This window comes from Pezoporus occidentalis, unplaced genomic scaffold (genome assembly GCF_034315485.1).
Source record: "Pezoporus occidentalis ecotype Australia unplaced genomic scaffold, CSIRO_AGI_Poc_V1 ctg15, whole genome shotgun sequence".
NCBI classification, from domain to species: Eukaryota; Metazoa; Chordata; class Aves; order Psittaciformes; family Psittacidae; genus Pezoporus; species Pezoporus occidentalis.
The window spans coordinates 9,212,962-9,231,756 of record NW_026913316.1 but is presented as its reverse complement, the minus strand read 5'-3'; the positions used below and the strand labels follow the sequence as shown (position 1 = coordinate 9,231,756).

Genomic DNA, 18,795 nt, shown 5'->3' with positions numbered 1-18,795 from the left:
TAAGTATGAACAGCATGAAATGCCAGATACAACATGGTGTTTAAAAGCCTAGAGCGGGACTTGGACTGAATTTCAACGTACTGCATTATAACCCTTAGTGTTTACAAAAGGTACTATCAGAGGTTTTAGGGGCACCTTATTTTGGTTATACACAGTCTATGTTCCTTGGGTTGGACCCCTGCAGACACTGACATTTGCACCAACAGGGCTGTGAAACCACAGCTCACAAAATACCTGGTCCTGATTAGAATCCAGAAATAAGGGACATAAACCATACCTATGTTCAAGAGCACACTTCCAGGAAATAAATCCCAAGTGAACATCTGTGCCTCTTGGAGCACCTGAAGCAGAGATGTGAGACTTAATAGGTACCTGCATAGGGAGCGCTTCTCACTGGCAACAGCATCTCTCTGCTGAAGATGTTGACCAAGCACTCCTAATTCAGTGTGTTGACAGTTCTCCACCACAAGAGCTGGAAAACTTTTCCTGCATGCTCTGTTGAAGCTGGCCAAGAGCTGCATGTAGGAGTCCTTATTTTACTCCAGAGCCGAGCATCTGTAAATTCAATGCTACAACATCCAGCTTTTAAGTCCTCTGACACATTGCTTTTTGTGCATGTCACAACAAATAGAGACAGACATATACAAGATATGTGTGTAGGGTTCATTGGAAGAAAACCTCTCCAGCTGCTTTACATCCTTAATACCTGGAGCACAAGACCTCATAGTTACTGAAAGTTACTGAAATTTTATAGTTAAATTTAGAATTTCTTCTCCTCCTCCCTCCAAAACAGGGCCTCATTAGTATTTTCACTGTACAGATTTTTAAAACATCAGTCTGGAAATAAATTAGTCTAGTCAAGCTGTTGCCTTCCCTAGACTCCAGACCTAATTCTTTATGTCTTTTACCCTTAGGTACATTATAACCCTGTGTGCTACTGGACTGAATTGTGCTGAACAGGAAAATGCTGAGGCATTTGCACATTTTATTAACAACCTCTTAAAAGAAGTTATAGCTAAGGTTTTATATTTTTGCATTAATTGTGACCTTCAGAAAGAAGCTGCTTTATTACTAATCTTCTGAAACATACAGTTTCCTTGTCAGGGGGTGGGGAGTGGGTAGGAAGAGGGACCGATTTTTTTTTATTTCTCCATTTTTGAGAGCATTAATGAACACTGCTGTATAATAACATGAGCAAAACAGAAGCCATTTGCTCCATTCATGTAGGATGCAGAAGCACTAATGTCATTAATTGGCCTTTATGCCATATGTTGGAAGGTGCTTTTGGTTTTCACAATGGTCAGAGCAGTATTACCAGCAGTGCAGCAGGCACAGTTACCCAGTTAAACACTCTGGGCAGAAATGTTTCACCAAAACTACAAGCATGGATTTGTTTTGCTTTTCTTTTTTGTAAAGAAAGTCTGATTGCAGTAGATGTGTGTGTAGCAACAAATGAGGAGACTGATTCAACCCTTCTTAAATAGAATGCTATGATAGGAAGTCACACAGCAGCAAGACACGGTGCTGTTACAGAAGCCAGCCTAGGTTTGGCATACATTACAATGTAAATCAGAACAGTAAAATAGGCTTTGGGTTGTTTTCCTTTAGGGGACATCTCAAGTCTCATCATTAAGGTTTGTTGGTTGTCTGCTAAATTCGGAGCAGTATTTCTCAAGGAACCACAAAAGTGACGTGTTAAGTTTAAAGACTTCTAGCTTGTTCATATACATGTGAATCAGGAAACCAAAAAAGAGAAGGTTCTTACTCAGTACAGGAGACTAATGATAATGTATTGCAGCATCTGATATTCTGAATTGACTTAAATATTGCACTTTTGAGAGAGTGTAAATGATGCTATTTTACTTATTCTGGCCCGCAGCACAATATGTCTTCTAAAGCTTGTATGCTCGCCCCTCACTTTAAAGCTGAGCTCGTACTTCACTTTAAAGCTGACACAGCCTGTACAAAATTAAAATGGACAGCCTGATCAACAACATTCCCCACCCACATAATGCAAATCAATCAACCAGAATGACTAGAAAAGTGCCCAACACTCCCTGAAGGCTCAATTCTGTATCTTTCAAGCTGCAATTAAAGCAGCTTTCTTCAACGTTCCATCTCAAATTCAAATGACACATAACTTAAAATGGGTTCCTGTTATACTTTAGGGAGTGGCAATCTTGAAAGAAACAAAGTATGCTTTACAGAAAATTAGCATAGTACCATGTTGTTTCTCTTGTGCAACTGTATTAAATAAATATACTCTGTTCATCTAAATATGCTTTTCATGGTTAATTGCTAAATGTAAAACATTTGTAAATTTAGACAAACCAAAAATTATCTGACACTTCTTTCCTATGAATCGTATTTTTTAGCTTTAAAAAGATATATCCTGAAGTAGGGAAAATACTGTTGCAGGTGAATGCAGGAAAAATATGTGACTTACAACAATATCTCTCCCTCTCTCATAATTTAAAATAATTATATATTGCCACTCAAAGAGGAAACCATTGAGTGGCCACAAGGAGGAGTAAAGGAAGACCAAGCCAAAAATGTAATTTGAGACATATAATTGCTGGTGACAAAAAGACCAATATTCATGTAAATACATATTCACCATACTACTGATCAGATAATCAAAGTATAGATAAAAATGATCACTTAATTTTCTATAAAGTGTATGCACAGGGTACTTTCCCAGCAACATATTTTAATCGACAGTGTTCTGCCTAAATCTAGATGGTTTAGTTGATTTCACTCTTTCCCTCAGAAATGCATTTTTACAGTCTGGTACATTTTCACTGTTTAGGACTTTGTGCAATGTTGCAGGTACACCAAGTGTCAGTTTTTTCATGTACCCTTTCACTCTGTTTAACCCATATTTCATGATGCATATTTCAAGTATCAGCACATAATATTACTTGCTTCATACATGCTTGCTTGTAAGTAAATGCAGGCACTTTTGACAATCTCAGCCAAGGTGTGGGAAGAGAGTAACGTCCGTGAAGACTGTGCAAGCACTTAAATTACTTTGGCCAGACAAGTTGATGCGTAACTGCTGAGCAATGTTCACTGCCTGTGTGTACTCTACCCTGTACCCTCTTAAACTGGCATTTTGTGATAGTGTGAACATACCATAAGCCCCTTAGGTTTTTTTGAAAGTTCACTGTTGGTTTATGTTTTTAAAAGACTGAGACTTCAAAATACATCTCAGGAACTTGTGATAAGAACGGTTTTCAGAACTTCAGTGTCTCTGAAGTCAGTGAAGCTTATCCTGTGCATGCATATGCAGATCTACCTGTAAGTAGACTGACCATGTCTACAGCTCGGACTGCCAAACATTTTCCTTATAAAGATCCAGTTTCAGTTACAACTGTGCCAGGATTTAATTATTTGGGATGAAGTTTCCCACCATGAGCTTCTGCCTCAAGCAGTTTAAGCACAACTCAGCCTTTTTAAGAAAAAGAGTTAAGATAAAGAATTACTAACTAAAAACAAATGGACAAAACCCCTCCTTGTAACTATTTGTTGAGAAGTTTTAGCATGTCCAACATTCTGACAACAAGGAGTCTTTTGCTGACCTGAATGAAATCCTCTTAAATTTGGCTGATTAACTTCTGAGAATCTGTGTGTGCGCACATATATATACATAGATACATATACACACACACATACACACAGAGTATATATTTACTCAGTAGAGGCTTCCTGGTCTTGACAACACAAGCCTGAAGCGTTTTCTCTCCATAGGTCACACAGACTACAGACATGGATTGACAGAGGCCTCAGGTACTCTTTTCCTTTACACCTCTCTAATAAAGGGGTCAATCCTTAGATATAGAATGTTTACTAAAGCTGCACTTAAAACATGGGAGTGAAAGAGGTTCTGCCATTTGCCTAGGTGGCTTGGTTTATGCCTAAAATTATTTGTTTTAACATGTAATTGCAGTCTTTGTTTTGAATGAAGCTGTTTGCACTTCAGCCACAGCGGATGTTGGACATGGCTGAAGACAGCTGTGTCTTGTGCCCATCCCTAGCCTGTCAAAATCTTTAACTTCTCCCTTTTAGACTTGTTCCCTAAACCAGTTATTCATACTTCTTTCCTCTAGGTTGTCCAAAACTGGATACTAAGTGTAACGGAATCATTTTATACCTCTCTTAAAATACGGTCTGTGCTTTACCTCCAAGTCACAGCCCAGCAGTGGTCAGGACATTTTCCTGCTAATCTTTCTCTGGCTACTAATCCTGAAAAAAGAAAGCGAGTCTAAACTGTGAAATCAGACTATGGTTTCATGAACTCACTAAGGGGTAGCATAAGCTGGCTATTCTGCTCAAATAAGCAGCCTTCTCTTCTCCCTCAACTTTTTAAAGTGCTACACTTTTCCTCATATCCCTACAGGTTAACCTAACTGGAGAATTTATCTGTATTAAAAGTAACACAGCTCACAGTTTTTTCCTTATCTAGTTTTATTGAATACCTGTTCCCTGGCTGGGCAGCTGTACAAACTGCTGTCAGAGATGTTTGCTGCTGCCACAGCACTTCTGGGTGATGCTGAGGAAGTTACTCAAGCAGGACTTTTCCTCTCTGATCAGTAACTGAGTGCTTTCCTTTTCTGAGTAAACTGAACAGAGGTTCAGGTTGTGATTTTTTTATTTAAAGAAGTGCTCAGAGATGTGAATAAACGTGTTCAGACTCTGTGAGCTGAAAAACTGTGTTCTGCAGTTCTTCAGCTGGATACTCAACAGGATGAGAGCAGCCATCCAGTTTTTTGGTGTTAACATGCGCACTGAAGGCAGCTGTTCAGACATGCAGTAAATGGGAGACAATCCTGCAAAAAAATACTTTATGTAATTACAGAAAATAAGAATGTACCTTTGCCACAAAAGGGGAAATTAACAGAGACAACCTTTATCCTATTTTATTTTTTGTTTGTTCTGGTGATGCTTTTTTTTTTTCTTGGGGGGGGTGAAGGGGAAGAGGTGGTTTTTTTTCTTTTTACTTACAAGCTGTTGTTTTAAGGGATTTTTTTGTCCACATTTTTGGTTGTGGATAGGAAAATGACTTAATGAATTTGTATTTACCTAGCTTAGCCCATTTTTAACAAATAGGTGATGTGTGGAAACATTCACATACAGAAATGTTTTTGAAGCATCACTATTTTGTTATTAACAGATATTTCATTTGGTGGGAGAGATCATGTACAGGTGGGAGAGATCATGTACAGGTGGGAGAAATTCACTCGCACTCCTACTGTATCCTGTATGTGGCAATCATAGCTATTATATTCCTTCTTCTTTTCCCTGCTCTTCATCAGTATAGGATTCCCTGTCTTTCCAAGGAATTTGGGAAGGTGCTTTCCAACAACAGAATTTTGGAGCTGTAAGTAACAGTGTAATAAGAAAGCTGTTGTTTGTTCCTATTAAATCTGCAACTCTCCATCAACAAAGCAGGGGATACTCTTCTTTGCTGGTATGACTGATACAACAAGCAGTGTTTTTAACGCATGGGAATACTGGATTACATACTTACTTTAAGGTCCAACAGTATAATTTCTCATGTTGGAATGAAAAAGCTATCTATTACACAGCTTTGGTCCTACTGGAAACATAGGAATTGTACAACTAAATCAAACTCTAATACAGTCACATCTCATCTCTGAAACTCATCAGGCCCTTACTAAGATTACTTGGAATGTGTTTGCTATCATGTCACTAAGTTAATGCTCATATAGACTTACATGGGACTATGTGGAGCGCAAAATGCAGTAACTTTCAATATGGGGAGAAGCAGTGTGGCCCTTGGCCATGTGTTGATAACTTCATGTATCTGTTATGTACCACACATTACTGCATTCCCTCTAAAGGAAGAGGTACTGACCATTGCTTACAAAGTACTTTGGAAAATGCAGAGTATCAGTGGAAAGGTAGTATAACTGCCTTCCATGGCACACAAAGTGTTAGAGGGGTCTAATCCTCACTCATTAAGTGGGAGAGGTTCTGGTGGAAACACACCCACCTAATGGTCTGATCTGGGATGGCAATGTCAGTGCCCTTCTATAAACTATCATTCCAGAGGTGAATGTTCTCACACCCTGGAAGAATGTTACAGAGTGAACAAATGAACTTGTTCCCACCTTGAGTCTCAGAACAATTAACTAGAATGAAGCCTGCTGACTGAATATTTCATTAGGATTTAAATGTGTGGAAGATCAAGTCTATGTACGTATTATAAATGACGAGGGATTAGATTATTAGCTGGCTTTCTCTATCAAGTCTTTTGGATTGATCCCTGGAGGTGTTCAAGGCCAGGCTGGACAGAGCCTTGGGTAGCATGGTTTAGTGGGAGGTGTCCCTGCCCATGGCAGGGGAGTTGGAACTAGATGATCTTAAGGTCCTTTCCAACCCTAACTATTCTATGATTCTATGATTGATTTACTCTTCAGGGTAGGTATTAATGAACATGTTTATGAGGGTAAAACAGAACTGTCCAGAGGTCCTCTTGGGAAATCTGAAAACCCCTGTGAATCAGCCGTGCTGAGCAGCAGTGTGCATTGTCCCTGGTGGGAAAACGTGATACAGCTATGCTCCTCCTTCCAGTACTCAAATTTAGACAGGCAGTACTGCATAGACATATGCAAACTGGCTCCCATTCTTCTGCCTTCACTGCATCTGGCATTGCTGCCTTCAAGTTACTTTGCCCAAACTATAGCCAGCAAAGTGGTGTACCAAAACATGGCTTATGAGATGAACAGTACAGAGCAAGCAGAACGCAAGAGACAAGTAGCATTTTGGAAAGCCACATCGCCACTGCAGGCATATTTATACTATGTAATGCTGCACAGAGGTCCCTAAATTGAGATTGTAAAGGGTAATTTTGGAATTTGAAACAATATAGCCGTGTCAAGGAATAGTCCGATATGCTTTTCCATGGTATGTCTCTGGTTTTCTCAGCATCTGCCTCTCGCTCACAAAGCTTCTGGCACAGCAGCTCACTCTCCCCCTGCTTCCACCCCGCATTTGTGTTAACAGAGACGCCTGTTAACAGGAGCCAAAGAAGATCAGGAACACAACACCCAAGTTTCACACATATTTTGAGGGGTTTTGGTGTATCCTTTAACCTGGACTGTTTCACCGATCTCATGTACAACTGCATTAGCACAAGTGTGCCGCAAGGGCAGGAACAAGCATCTCGAAATTTCTTTGCCACTGGAGAAAAAATACAACCGGTTGCTTGGCCATTGAGGTATTCTGCTTCAGCTAATTAGCTCCGCTGAACGGCTCAATTAGCATGGGTGTAGAGTTGCTCTGACACAGTTACACGGCTTCCAACACCTGAGCTAACCTCTGCACGGTGCTGCAGGATGCCCTGTAGGAACTAGCGAAGCAAGAGGACAGGAAGCATGGCACACCTCCCTCTGCCACCTTCCTTCAGGAGTAGCGAGCGGACAGGGTGTGTTATAAACTCGCTCTGTGACAATACTTCGCATCTCTCTGCATTTGGCTCTTTACTAACCCAGGCTTTAATGCAAGCACACACCAGGACCGTGTTTCCCCACGCAGCCTGTTAGCTGGCCGAGCCTCAAGCGGCTGAGGCAGGCCCCGCCAATCCCGTGCTAATCACCTCTGAGGCGGTTCGCTGTAACTTCTAAGTGCCCCGCAGCCAGGAGGCACATCCCGCACACCGCGCTGCGGGAGCAGGGACCCGTGAGAAGCCGCAGCCGCCCGAGCCGCAGCCGAGCCACCCCTGTCGCGCCCGGACAAGCACCCGCGGGGCAGCCCCCGCCAGGGCGCATGCGCGGCAGCCGCGGGGCAAGGGTAGAGGATGTGAAAGAGCACCACCACCACCCCGCCTCTCCCACTCCCCCTCCAGGAAGCGGCGGAAAGTGCCGAAAGCTTCCGAGTGCGGCCGAAGAGGGGAGGTACGGCCGGGCCCGGGCAGTCGCTCCCTCCGCTAGGGGGCGGGCGCGGGCGGGTGGGCGCGCTCCTCGCCGCCCCTCCCCTTCTCTCCCCTCGCGCCCCGCCCCGCCCAGCCCGAGCGCAGGAGCCGGCGGCGGCGGGAGCGGGGTGGTCTCCGCGGTCGCGCTGTCCGCACCTGTTCGGCTCGGTCCGGTCCGCGCGGTGGCGGCCGCGGCGGCCTTTTGCGCCCCCTGGGGGAGCGGGGCGGCGGTGGCGCGGCAGGTACGGGGCGAGGCGGCGGCGAGAGCGGCGCGGGGCGCGGAACGGGGCTAAGGGGAAAGTTGGCGAGGTAGGGGCCACCCCTGCGCCTCCCTCCTCCTCCTTCTCCTCGGCCGGCCGGCGGAGTGCCCGGCGGCGGGGGCGAGGGCTGCTCCCGGAGGCTGGCAGGGCTGGCGCAGGAGACGAGCGGGAAGGTGAGCGGCGGGGCCGGGCTGGTTGTCAGCCTGGTAGCCCGCTGTGCCGTGCCGTGCCGTGCCGTGCCGGCGGGGAGCGGGCGGCTTGGGGCGCTCCGGGGCGCGGCGCTCCTCAGCCCCGCGGGGTCCCTCCTTTTTCCGTCCCCCTCCGCGCCTTGTGTTTCCTGCCCGTACGGCGGGGCAGGTGGGCGCCGTCGGGTCCCCAGTAGAGGGACGATGGGGTAAGCTCCCGTCCCGTCCCCGCTGCGCTTGCCTCTTACTGCAGGGCTGGTTTGGTTCCTTCCCCCATGCGACCTTTCCTGCCTCCGAGTCGCTCGCGGAGCACCTCGCCCCGGAGGTTTTTTCCAGCCCGTCCGAGCACTGAGCGCCTGGGGCGGGTTTAGGAGGGGAGCGCTGAGGGCGCAGGGCGGCCCTGCCCGTGCTCCTGCCCGCACGGCCGGGAGGCACGGGTCTGCCAAGGTATCGGAACTCAGATCCCGGACGTAACTAGTCTGTGGTGCCGTTATCAGCAGGTACTGCACCCCAAAGGCTGCCGGGTCTCTGCCGTGGTTACTTTCAGAATTTTGGGTGCCGAGTTACAGTGTGGAGATACGAAGATCTCCAGTATATCATATATCCATACCTATAACATTTAACCTAACGTATTTATAATGTATTTATAATACATACATATATATGAAGTGTGAGAACAAGTTACCTTACTGGTATTGTGAAGCAGATGCAACAGCAGTAAAAGATACTACTTTGAATATAAAATTCCCATTAACCTACAGCATTTCTCACTTCCTCTCATTACTGAGATTATTTGAAGTAATTAGCCTCTCCTTCTGTTGCTCCTTGCCTTTCTCTTTTTCGAAGATGTAGAGATTTGTTTGTGTTTTCCCTGCTGGGGTAGTTGCTTCCGTCGTGGCTGTACAGCTTGTCATCCAAATTGATCGCTACTGCTCTAATACCTGCGTAACAGAAATCAGAACAAATTAGTGCTTTGGTAATGTTAACTACTGATGCTACTTTGATCATCTAGAACTGTCTTGGTTTTGGTAGAAATATCTCTATCACTGAAGTACTAATTGTGCACAGTATTGCATAGAGAAGTTATTTATAGGAAGGGAATTTAGATGTGTAGAATACTTACTTAGGTTTGGAGGGGAGTTGCACTTTCACTTTATAAAGTTTGTCTGAAACTAATCTGTAGAAGAAACAAGTTGTCCCTATTACCTGGGTAGCTTAGATCATAAAGGAAACCGCTAACAAACAGGGAAGAAAGGTCTGCTTAGTTACCATATCTGGAAAAACCTGCTAATGAAATACAAATACTACATTTTTATGATGCTGACATTATCTGGGACTGTCTTGTAGCACTAATGCCTTGATGGTTGGTGACAACTGTCTAATACATCTTTGGTCTTTAAGAAAAAATATAATATTCCATATATTTCAAAGTACACTTAAGAGCTTGTTTGAATCACTGTCTTGTGTTGATAAGATTTATTTCCTTTCATTGAACACTCTTAATATTGCTGGCAGTAGATTCCTGGAAAAACTCCTAATACTTGTCATCTCTCTCTGTGAGATGACAAGGGTTTCTTATGTGCCTCTTACCACCTTTTTGCATGTTCTTTGACTGGAACAGTTAGTTCATGATTTCAGGGCAGAAGTTTTGGGTAATATCACAGTGATGTGTTGTACTGTACAACACTTAACTTGTTACCCCCCGTGCCTCCAAAAGACTTCTAGCACAAACCAAGACTGTAATAAGACTATCATTAAGTGAACTTTGTAATTTAATAGCATATTGAGAAAGCTCCGTAATTGCTTCTTAATTAATGTTTGTATTATTGGTGTGATATGCTTAATGCAGAAGATGATCATGCAAAAGCTAGTGTGGTAGTAACATCAGCTTCTTGCATATGTCCATGACTTGTCATGTGATAAATCATGTTTTTATCCAGTCCAGTGGTCTAAAATAGTAACTAATTTCTAAAGGTCTTGGGTGGTGTTTTTTTAATAGTCATTATAGCAGAGACATAGCGATAGTATTATAGCAGAGGCAGTGTCCATACGTTTCTAAGCTGTGACCTACTTTTTGTACTGATGGGTAAATGATAGCTTTACATAGGTGCAACACTAGGAGTGTTATGTACAGAAGTCATTAAGTTCTCTAAGGTGGTCTAAATGCAAGTATAGTGAGCAGTTCTGTTCTATTTTGTTACTTTGTGTTTTCAAATAATTCTTGCTGTGCTGGCATCTATACATAGGGCTACTTGTTCATTACAAATTGAGCAGTTAAAAGTAAACTTAAGATTAATAGTGATGAGGACTATTGATACAATATGTTATTTGTAGCACAGTAAGTGTGCATTGTGAGTTTTGTAGGACCTTGTGGCATGTCTTTTTGAGTGAGAAACAATTCCATAACTACAGATTTGAGTATACTAAACAAAAATGATTTGTTTTCTGCTTGTGTTAGTTGGTGTTACTTGTAAGTTTTCTCTTATCTTCTGACTACCTGTATGTAGCAGTGCAATGTATGCTTTGTTCTATGGTGTTAAGTGTATGAGGTTAGTCAACAAGGAGGATTTGGCACAATGTTGATGAGCACTAGCGCACCCAGTTTGCAGGTGTCAGCCTTGTGATGAGTATCCATAACTGATGTTTCAGTCCCTGATGGTAACACTGGATACCTTGGGCTAGTACACAGGATGGCTTTCACTTGAGTAGGAAGCTACCCAAATCAATCAACAGGTAATTCTGGGCTGGGGTTGTCTCTTAAGCCCACAGGAAAGGCAGGGTTTAGGCAACTTGGTTCAGGCTACATGGAAACGTCAGTATTAGCCAGGAACAGTCTGCCTGCAGTTTTGTTTTGTTTTTGGAGGCTTTTCATGAACTATATTGTTTTCTTGTTATCAAGGACTAAAAATCAGAAGGTATATACGGTCTTACCTCATGACAAGTGTGAATTAATGGGAGGTAAGTTATTCTTCTGTCAGGGTGTCTACTGAGGGGAAAGAGCAGGCACAGAGGCAGTTGGAGTGGAGTAACAGATGTGCTGCAAGTTCTATCCTGACTTACCTTGAGATAATTTATTCTAATCTCCCCATAGCCTAAGATACCGTTGCCTTCATATCAGCATGTACTGAACCTTACTGAGTTCTTATTTCTATTATTAGCATTGTAATATGAAACTCAGTCACATGTCCTGTACAGGACTTTGTATTCCTTTTCTTTCTTCTTCTCATATCCCTGCACAGAAAATACTTAATGAAATGCTAGGAAATAGTGTAATATAGAAAACATTCTCCAATAGCTTGCTTTATAAAGTTCTTTTTGGTTTTAATTTTTCCTCCTGTTGCCAACCTACATACAAAATCTTGGAGCCTTCTCTCTAAGCAAAATATTGATGCTTCTGTACATATTTCAGTCACTTGAGCTGTGCTGAAATCACCATGATGCTGATGTCTGGTCATGTTTATGTGCTAGATTTTATGTTTTAGATTTTTAAACATTGCACGTGAGTAATGGTAATGAAGGGTTCCTGTTTGCATGGCCAGGAAGAAGATGTTAGAGAAACTTCAAAACCTAGTAGGTGCTTGGTGCACTGCTGTATTGTCGTTCATCTGATGAGTCCCACGTGCTCTTGGTTTGCAAGTTGGAGAAGTCCAAGCAAATTCTGGGCTCTGAGCATACATTTGGAATACAGATTCTCCATCTGGCACTCCTCAATAAGATGGGAGGTATTTTTAAATCGGTTTCCAGAAAAAAAAAGAAAAAGTTGGAAAAGATACAGGCAGAAATGTATCTGTCTTTTCACCATTCTGACAGTTCCTCTGGATTTAGCTGGCACACTTAGGCAGTTTGAGGGCCTTCTCACATGGCCTTGTCTCATCTCAGCATGCATCTTCATCCAATAACAACACCTCTCCTTTTAATAAATGCAGTTCTTCCATCCAAGAATCCTCACCATTGATTTAACTGAAGAGGGATCTCTGCAGGCTGTAGACCCCTTAGTCTGCAGCCAGCACATTATCCTAATTGCCTCTGTTTGAAATGAAGATCATCAGGATTGAGCTAATCTGATTGATTTCTGTGACTAGTTTCCCCCTGTTAAACTTCTGCAAATGTCTCTTCAATATGAAGATGAAACGGTAGAACATTTTGCAGACAGAACGGAAGTCACAAGAAACTGAAGCTTGCATGTGGTACAGGCATATGTTAATCTGTCATATTGGTTGTAATTTCATCAGTTCCCTCTCTTGACAAGTTTAGGTTTCATACAAGCACTTGCAGCAACTTATGTTGTGAGGAGAGAGAGTGTTCCCAGCTGTGAAGCACGACTGAAAGCCCTTCTGGAGAAACTGCATTTTTCAGAATCTGGAATTGAGAGGAGCTCTTAAAGTGAAGTGGTCATAATATCTTTCCTAGGAGAAGGAATTTGGGGCTTTTTGAAACGCGCTGCTTTGCCAAAAGTGAAACTGATGCTTTTCCAGGCATCATGAACTACAAATAAAGCCAAAGTAGTATGTTGTGTACTTGCTTCTATTGACCAGTTCAGTACGTTTTCAAGTTGTAATGTAGTAATCCTGGTCACGGCCACCTACTTGCCATCATCTTTATTGACAACCAGCTTTTTATGTTCCTAACTTTGTGTAGTGGCCTGTGTGCTTTGAAGTTGGTTGGATAACTGCAGTTATCTTAAACGATACTGTGTGGTATTATGGTAATAACTTACCAGTCATAGGCATAACTTGTTTTTATTTTTAGAATTTCTCCACTAAGATTTAGTGTTGACGCTTATAGAAATCCATGCAAAATGGGAGTAAAAGCCAGTCCTTAATTCAAACTTGTACATATGTGTTATTATAGTGGGCAGTTTTAAAAGGGGTTCAAGAGGTTTTTAATCATTTGAGGTGAAAATAAATTCAATTTTTTTTTTTTTTAATTCTGTACAAGAAGAAAACTGGATGTACAGAAAGTGATTCTGCTTCCACTTGCTCTTCTATTGTAATACAAAGTTAATTACATACTCTTCCTCTTAAGGTTACGTGACCTTTCAAACAATCTAGAATGTTTAATTTCTGAAATGGTAAGGTGGACAGTACTGAAGTGTGCTTCACTTTTACTTTTTCGTCTTCTGAAAAAGAAGAAATGGTAAAATTGGTGTGAAATCATAAAATGCTTCAAGGTTTGTAGCTGGCAAAAGCATTTCCTGTGTTTTGGTAGCAGCTTTAATGTTAGTGATTCTGACACATGCCAGTTTTATATATCAAATAAAACATGCCATGTGCCAAAAGTAAAGCTAACTTTTATTTTGTGTGTGTGTGTGTAATAAGAAGCAAAAAGCTTCTTTTCAAGTCATTTATTATTTATGCTATTAAGCAGTTGTGTGTTTTGTTTTATTTTGTTTTTGACCTAAATGAGACTTTATAAAATAGCTTTGGAAAAAGAGCAGTTGTAAGCAATTGAAATCAACAGTAAAGCACTTTATTACTAAGTCATACACTGTTCTGTTTGCACTTTAATGTACCAAAGTAGTTACGGTTTGACATCTTGTTCATTGATTTCCCGCTGTCCTCTCCCTCCACCCCCAGACAGATTTTAATCTGGTGTGTGTAGTGTCATGGAAAGCAAGTGGTTCATAGCACCAAGCTGTGATGAGTAACCATGGCTATTTCCCTAGCAAGTTATGTGATACAGTTACGCTCTGTGGAATGACGCATTTTATGAATCAAAGCTGGGAGCCTGAGCTGTGACTTGTATGCGCGTGGGCTTAAATACTGTAGTGTTGTTCTTGTGTTGTTTTGCCTACAGTTGTGTGAATACGGATCCTGTTGTTCAACATAGGGCATCTCCCAGGGATTCTCCCTGAGTGTTCAGAGGTCTGATCTCTGCTCTTTAACTGAATTCTTTTTTTGAAGGGTGGGAGTTAAAGCTCAATATTCTCATTCCAGGTATTGGATGTATGTGCAGTTGGCTTCTATTTCTACAACTGTATCAGTATAAAATGTTTTTCATAATATTTGCAATTTTCTGGTTTGCTTTTTTTTTTTTTTTTTTTTTGTATTCTTACATAGATGTGAAAGGACTACTTGTACTGTAAGAGTGCAGCTAGAGGCACAGCTTTTGGTTGTAGGCAAACTTACCCATGTCCCTGAAGGATTGCAAGGATTTTTTTGATTGCTGTGGTTACTTCAATAGTGATTTATCTGGAAGAGGGTAACCTCTTCAATGTGTTGCCAATGTTCTAGATAACACATTAAAAATCTCTAGTCTGTAGATAAAGCAGGTTGTACTTTGGTCAAGTTGAAGAGCAGCAAGCACATGCTAAAGTACAGCTTGCCTTATCTTCATGTGGTTGTGGATTGGCACATTCTGAAATGTTTACTATAGGAAAGAAAGGCGTCTTTGAGCAACCTAGTGATCACCGGTTGCTCCGATTAGCTTTCAGTGGTTGTTACAGGATGGGCCAGCTTTTAGTTTGTGCAGCCATATATATAAATACACATATATATGTACCTATATATATATGTAAAAATAAATATTTATTTAAGCCCAGTTGCAATTTCAGTCCCTTTTCTGCTCATTGCCACCTTTAGCTGTGCCTTTCTTAGGTGCCTGGTAAAAATAGTGTCACAATTTTTGGTTGATGGAAACTCACTGGGGAACTTTAATTTGAGTAAAGCCACTCTAAATTATCTTGCACATTATTTTACTGAGTATTAGTGTGAAAAGACATGTCTTTTTACAGCAAGATCCGATTGTATTAAGGATCATAAACTTTTTTTTTCCTTCAAAGTATGTTTCTGTAAATATAACTTGGTTTGTGTGACATCTGAAAAAGTTATGAAAAATTTAGGCATGTGACTTTGAATACCTCTTAAATCATCCATGTATTTAACAAAATAAGTAGTAATAGAACAACACAGTGTAGGCTGCTTATCAAACTATGCAGCATTTGATGGCTGTTTGTTACAATGTTGAATGCCAATGATGTAACTACAATTATTTTTGTATTATTTGTAATTATGAAGAATAGTGAGAGGAAGAAGTCGATATTTCTCATTTTATGCCAAAAGTAATAAGCGATTTGTCACTGAGAAAATTCAGATTTGTAGATATTGAGCAAGTTTCATGTGTGAAAATACTTAGGGTACTGTACTTCAGGTATATTAAATTAACAGTAGTTTTTAATAAAGCTGCACACAAGTGTGGATTTTTATATATTTACAGCCATAGTGGACACTTTTTTATTAAAAACAAAAAACCTTCAGCAACTGATTCTCCTTACTTGCAGATTTATGTGACTTTAGCAACACAGTTGTTCTTTGAAGCACTTGCCAGAATGTTTCATAAGCTGAGGGAGTTTGTGGGACTGTACCAGTCAAGGCTCACTACTGATGTGGCAAGAGACTAAAAATCTCTGACAGGTTTTAGAACTCCCCAGCAATACTCCTGTAGAAAAGCAGCTGTCTTAATTGTAGCTTTCGTTCATTAAATTCAGTGGATTTTAAGTTTATTCTCAATCTTTGGTTATGTGTGTTCCCTATTCATATTGAAAATGCACACCTGGAGAAAAAGATCTCTATCTGAAGGAAGCTGGTGGTTTGGCACCTGGGAGCTGATAAGGCCCTAAGATTAAGGGGAACGAAGTGACTTTTTTGGTAACTAGGAAGTGATTCAGTGTTTAATAGTGGGAAAGGTTGCACTTTCTTTTGTTTTATGCCTTTTCTGAACAGATATGACTTTATTATTGTTCAGATAAAAATGTAATCTTTTCTTTCATTCTGTCCTGATGTGTGGTACCTTTGACCAAAAGTGCCAAATAACTGATGGAGCACGTGAGTGTGCCATTACTATTCAGTTAAGAAGCACTTAATTGACTCACAGTATTCTGCTTCTGGCCACTGCACTGTGTCTATCAGGTGGTATCTCCCTGGAATAAATAGGGAGGATCATACTTCTCTTGTACCTGAATGCATAGGCTTGTAACATCATGTTTTTTCCAAGTGTGAAAGAAACGCCTATCTGCCAGTGTAATGGTAATAGCCTGCTTTTGTTAATAGCATGTGTTTTTATGGTACGTTATTATACAATAGTTCACTACCTGGATGAATTCACTACCCTTCCCCAACTGGCTATTTACAAGAACACAGTTGCATTTGGCATAGAACCTTTGACATCTTGTAGTGACACTATGTGCTTATTAATAATAAGGGAGGGTTATGTGTTGGGATATTACCCTTTTGATGCAAGCTTCACCTGTTTGGAAAATGCTCAAGAATAGATACAGTGCTTTGGATGCTTTTTTCTTAATTTCCTTACAGATTTAATTCCTTATCAATATATGCCATAATGTGAAGGTGAATTCACATGCTTAATTTTGAATTCCTTAGGTAAAGATGGGAGACTCTTTGTTTTTTCTTTTCTGTGCAGGTGTTTCACAGAGCATTCTAGGGAGAAGTCTGTTGCCACTTTCCAAGGATTTCTTGCTTTATTATCCAAGTGTAGAGCAAAACTGCTAGAAGTCCTGCTCCGGGTTTTCACTGTAGCCTGGCTGTTGAAACACCTTCTTGCCTCTCTCACTGGGGAGGCATGTATTTTATTTTTTTTTATTATTATTATTTTCTTTAATTATGAAATTCTTGCATTTTGATGTGATGGAAGTACTACACTTAACTCTGTTCTGTAATATAAAATTATTTATTTCTCCTTAACAGTATGAACAGAATAACGTAATTGCAGAGTTATTTAAAATATGTGGTAAATTGGTAAATCCTATTTATTACATGTTAATCATATAATTATACATATGTATATATAACATAAAATAAAATAATTATGTTTTATAATTATTTTATGCATATATAATATAAAATATGGCATATATTCAGCTGAGTATATTGGTTTCAGATCTGACATAGCAGTACATTTGGTTTTACAGTGTCACTATCTAACTAGACTTGGTCTCTGAACAGATATATCTGACTTGTGAGGAATTGAAGGTTTTGTGATAGACAGTGTGATTCAGTGGAATATGAAGCTAGCTATATTCAGAATAGACCTATTAACAAAGGTAATTAATCACAAGAATAAATTGGTGTTATTTGTGTTGATCTGGATTCTGAAAACATGACATGAATAATGTTTCTTAAAAAAAAATCCAAAACATCCTCTTGGACGAAAATGATTGTAGGGGAGTTGTAGTCTTTTTATATAGGAAATCAAGCTTACTCATGTTACCCATTTTCCTTAGATTGTGAAAGAGGACTCTGACCCTTTTATTAAATGGAGTTTTGGTGGATAATGTATTTTGCTGAGATTAGTAAAGGAGTTGAACTGAGGTCTTCACAAGTGAGCCTCTAGAATCTGATGTAGCCGGCCCTAAAGTTAGCTCTGTCATCAGGTACTCCCAAGAGGAAGAGATTTTGTTACTATTATCAGTTACAAATTCTGTTACTTGTTAACCAGTGTGTACTGTGTTTGATTGACTTGGAGTAGTGTCATGTTGCACACTAGTGTCATCTGTGTTTATTTTTTTCTAATTACCTGGGAAGTAAATCTTTCCCAGTATAAGAGAATAGGTTTAAAATTTCTCTGGGTGTCAAAGCAAGCAGCCAAAAACAAATACAGTCTGTGTTAAGCTGATATGTTGTTTAGTCTGACAAGTGTCCAACACTGTAGCTTTTTTTATCACCTCCCTTACCAAAAGCAAAAGCTTTTTATTTTTTTGACCTGTTTTTCCCTCTGCCTCCCATCCTTTAGGCATTTGCAAACAGAACACATTAACTTGGTTTCATCCCTTCTGCTACTTAATGAAGTACGATTATTTCTAAGCCCTAGATAACATGCTTATCCTTACAACTTTCTCTACAAAAATAGGTTGTAGGCCACATGCTACAGAAGCTTTGAAGAAAGTGCTCCCATAGGTGCCACCTCAGTTATGTGTATGGTCACAGCACTGGTTAGTCCTGTGCTTATTGATGGTCCCCAGCTGTGAAGTGCACATGCCAAGAATTGTCTAATGGCTTTTCTGTTAGAGATGTGCATCATTCACTGAAGCTCATATGCTTTTCTTTCTGGCAGCGGGGAGAAAAACTGGCTTTACAACCATTTGCTATATGTTATAAGGCAAAGTTGAACTCAACATGGGTAATAAAAAAAAAGCCTGTTTTACTGGATTGATTAGATGCAGCTTCAAGGCAGTCAGCAACGTGCTTCTCACCAGCAGATAAGGTCAGACAGTGTGTCAAGCCTGTCTTTATCAGTGTCTCTCCTTTCCATTTGTTGAGATCCCTTTTGGCAGTTGATGTGTGAAGAGTAAAGGAGGTGAAAGTTTCTTCAGTACTTCCAACATTGATGTGCTATCAGGTGACCTAAAGCAACACTGGATCAAATGTTCAAATCCTAAGCCTATTTTGTTGTCTGAAGA

General features: G+C 40.7%; 1 protein-coding gene across 4 annotated transcripts in view; it reads left to right on the top strand.

Moving 5' to 3' along the window:
• Positions 1-18,795, top strand: part of PTPN3 (protein tyrosine phosphatase non-receptor type 3) — a 153,992-nt gene that overhangs the window by 33,345 nt on the left and 101,852 nt on the right. The window contains exon 1 of one of the 4 annotated variants that reach the window (XM_062610973.1): positions 8,032-8,178. The exons of the other annotated variants lie outside the window; for them this stretch is intronic. The gene's annotated coding sequence lies outside the window, so the exon portion shown is untranslated. Of the gene's footprint in view, positions 1-8,031; positions 8,179-18,795 lie in introns of those variants that run through there. 4 annotated transcript variants of the gene reach the window in all.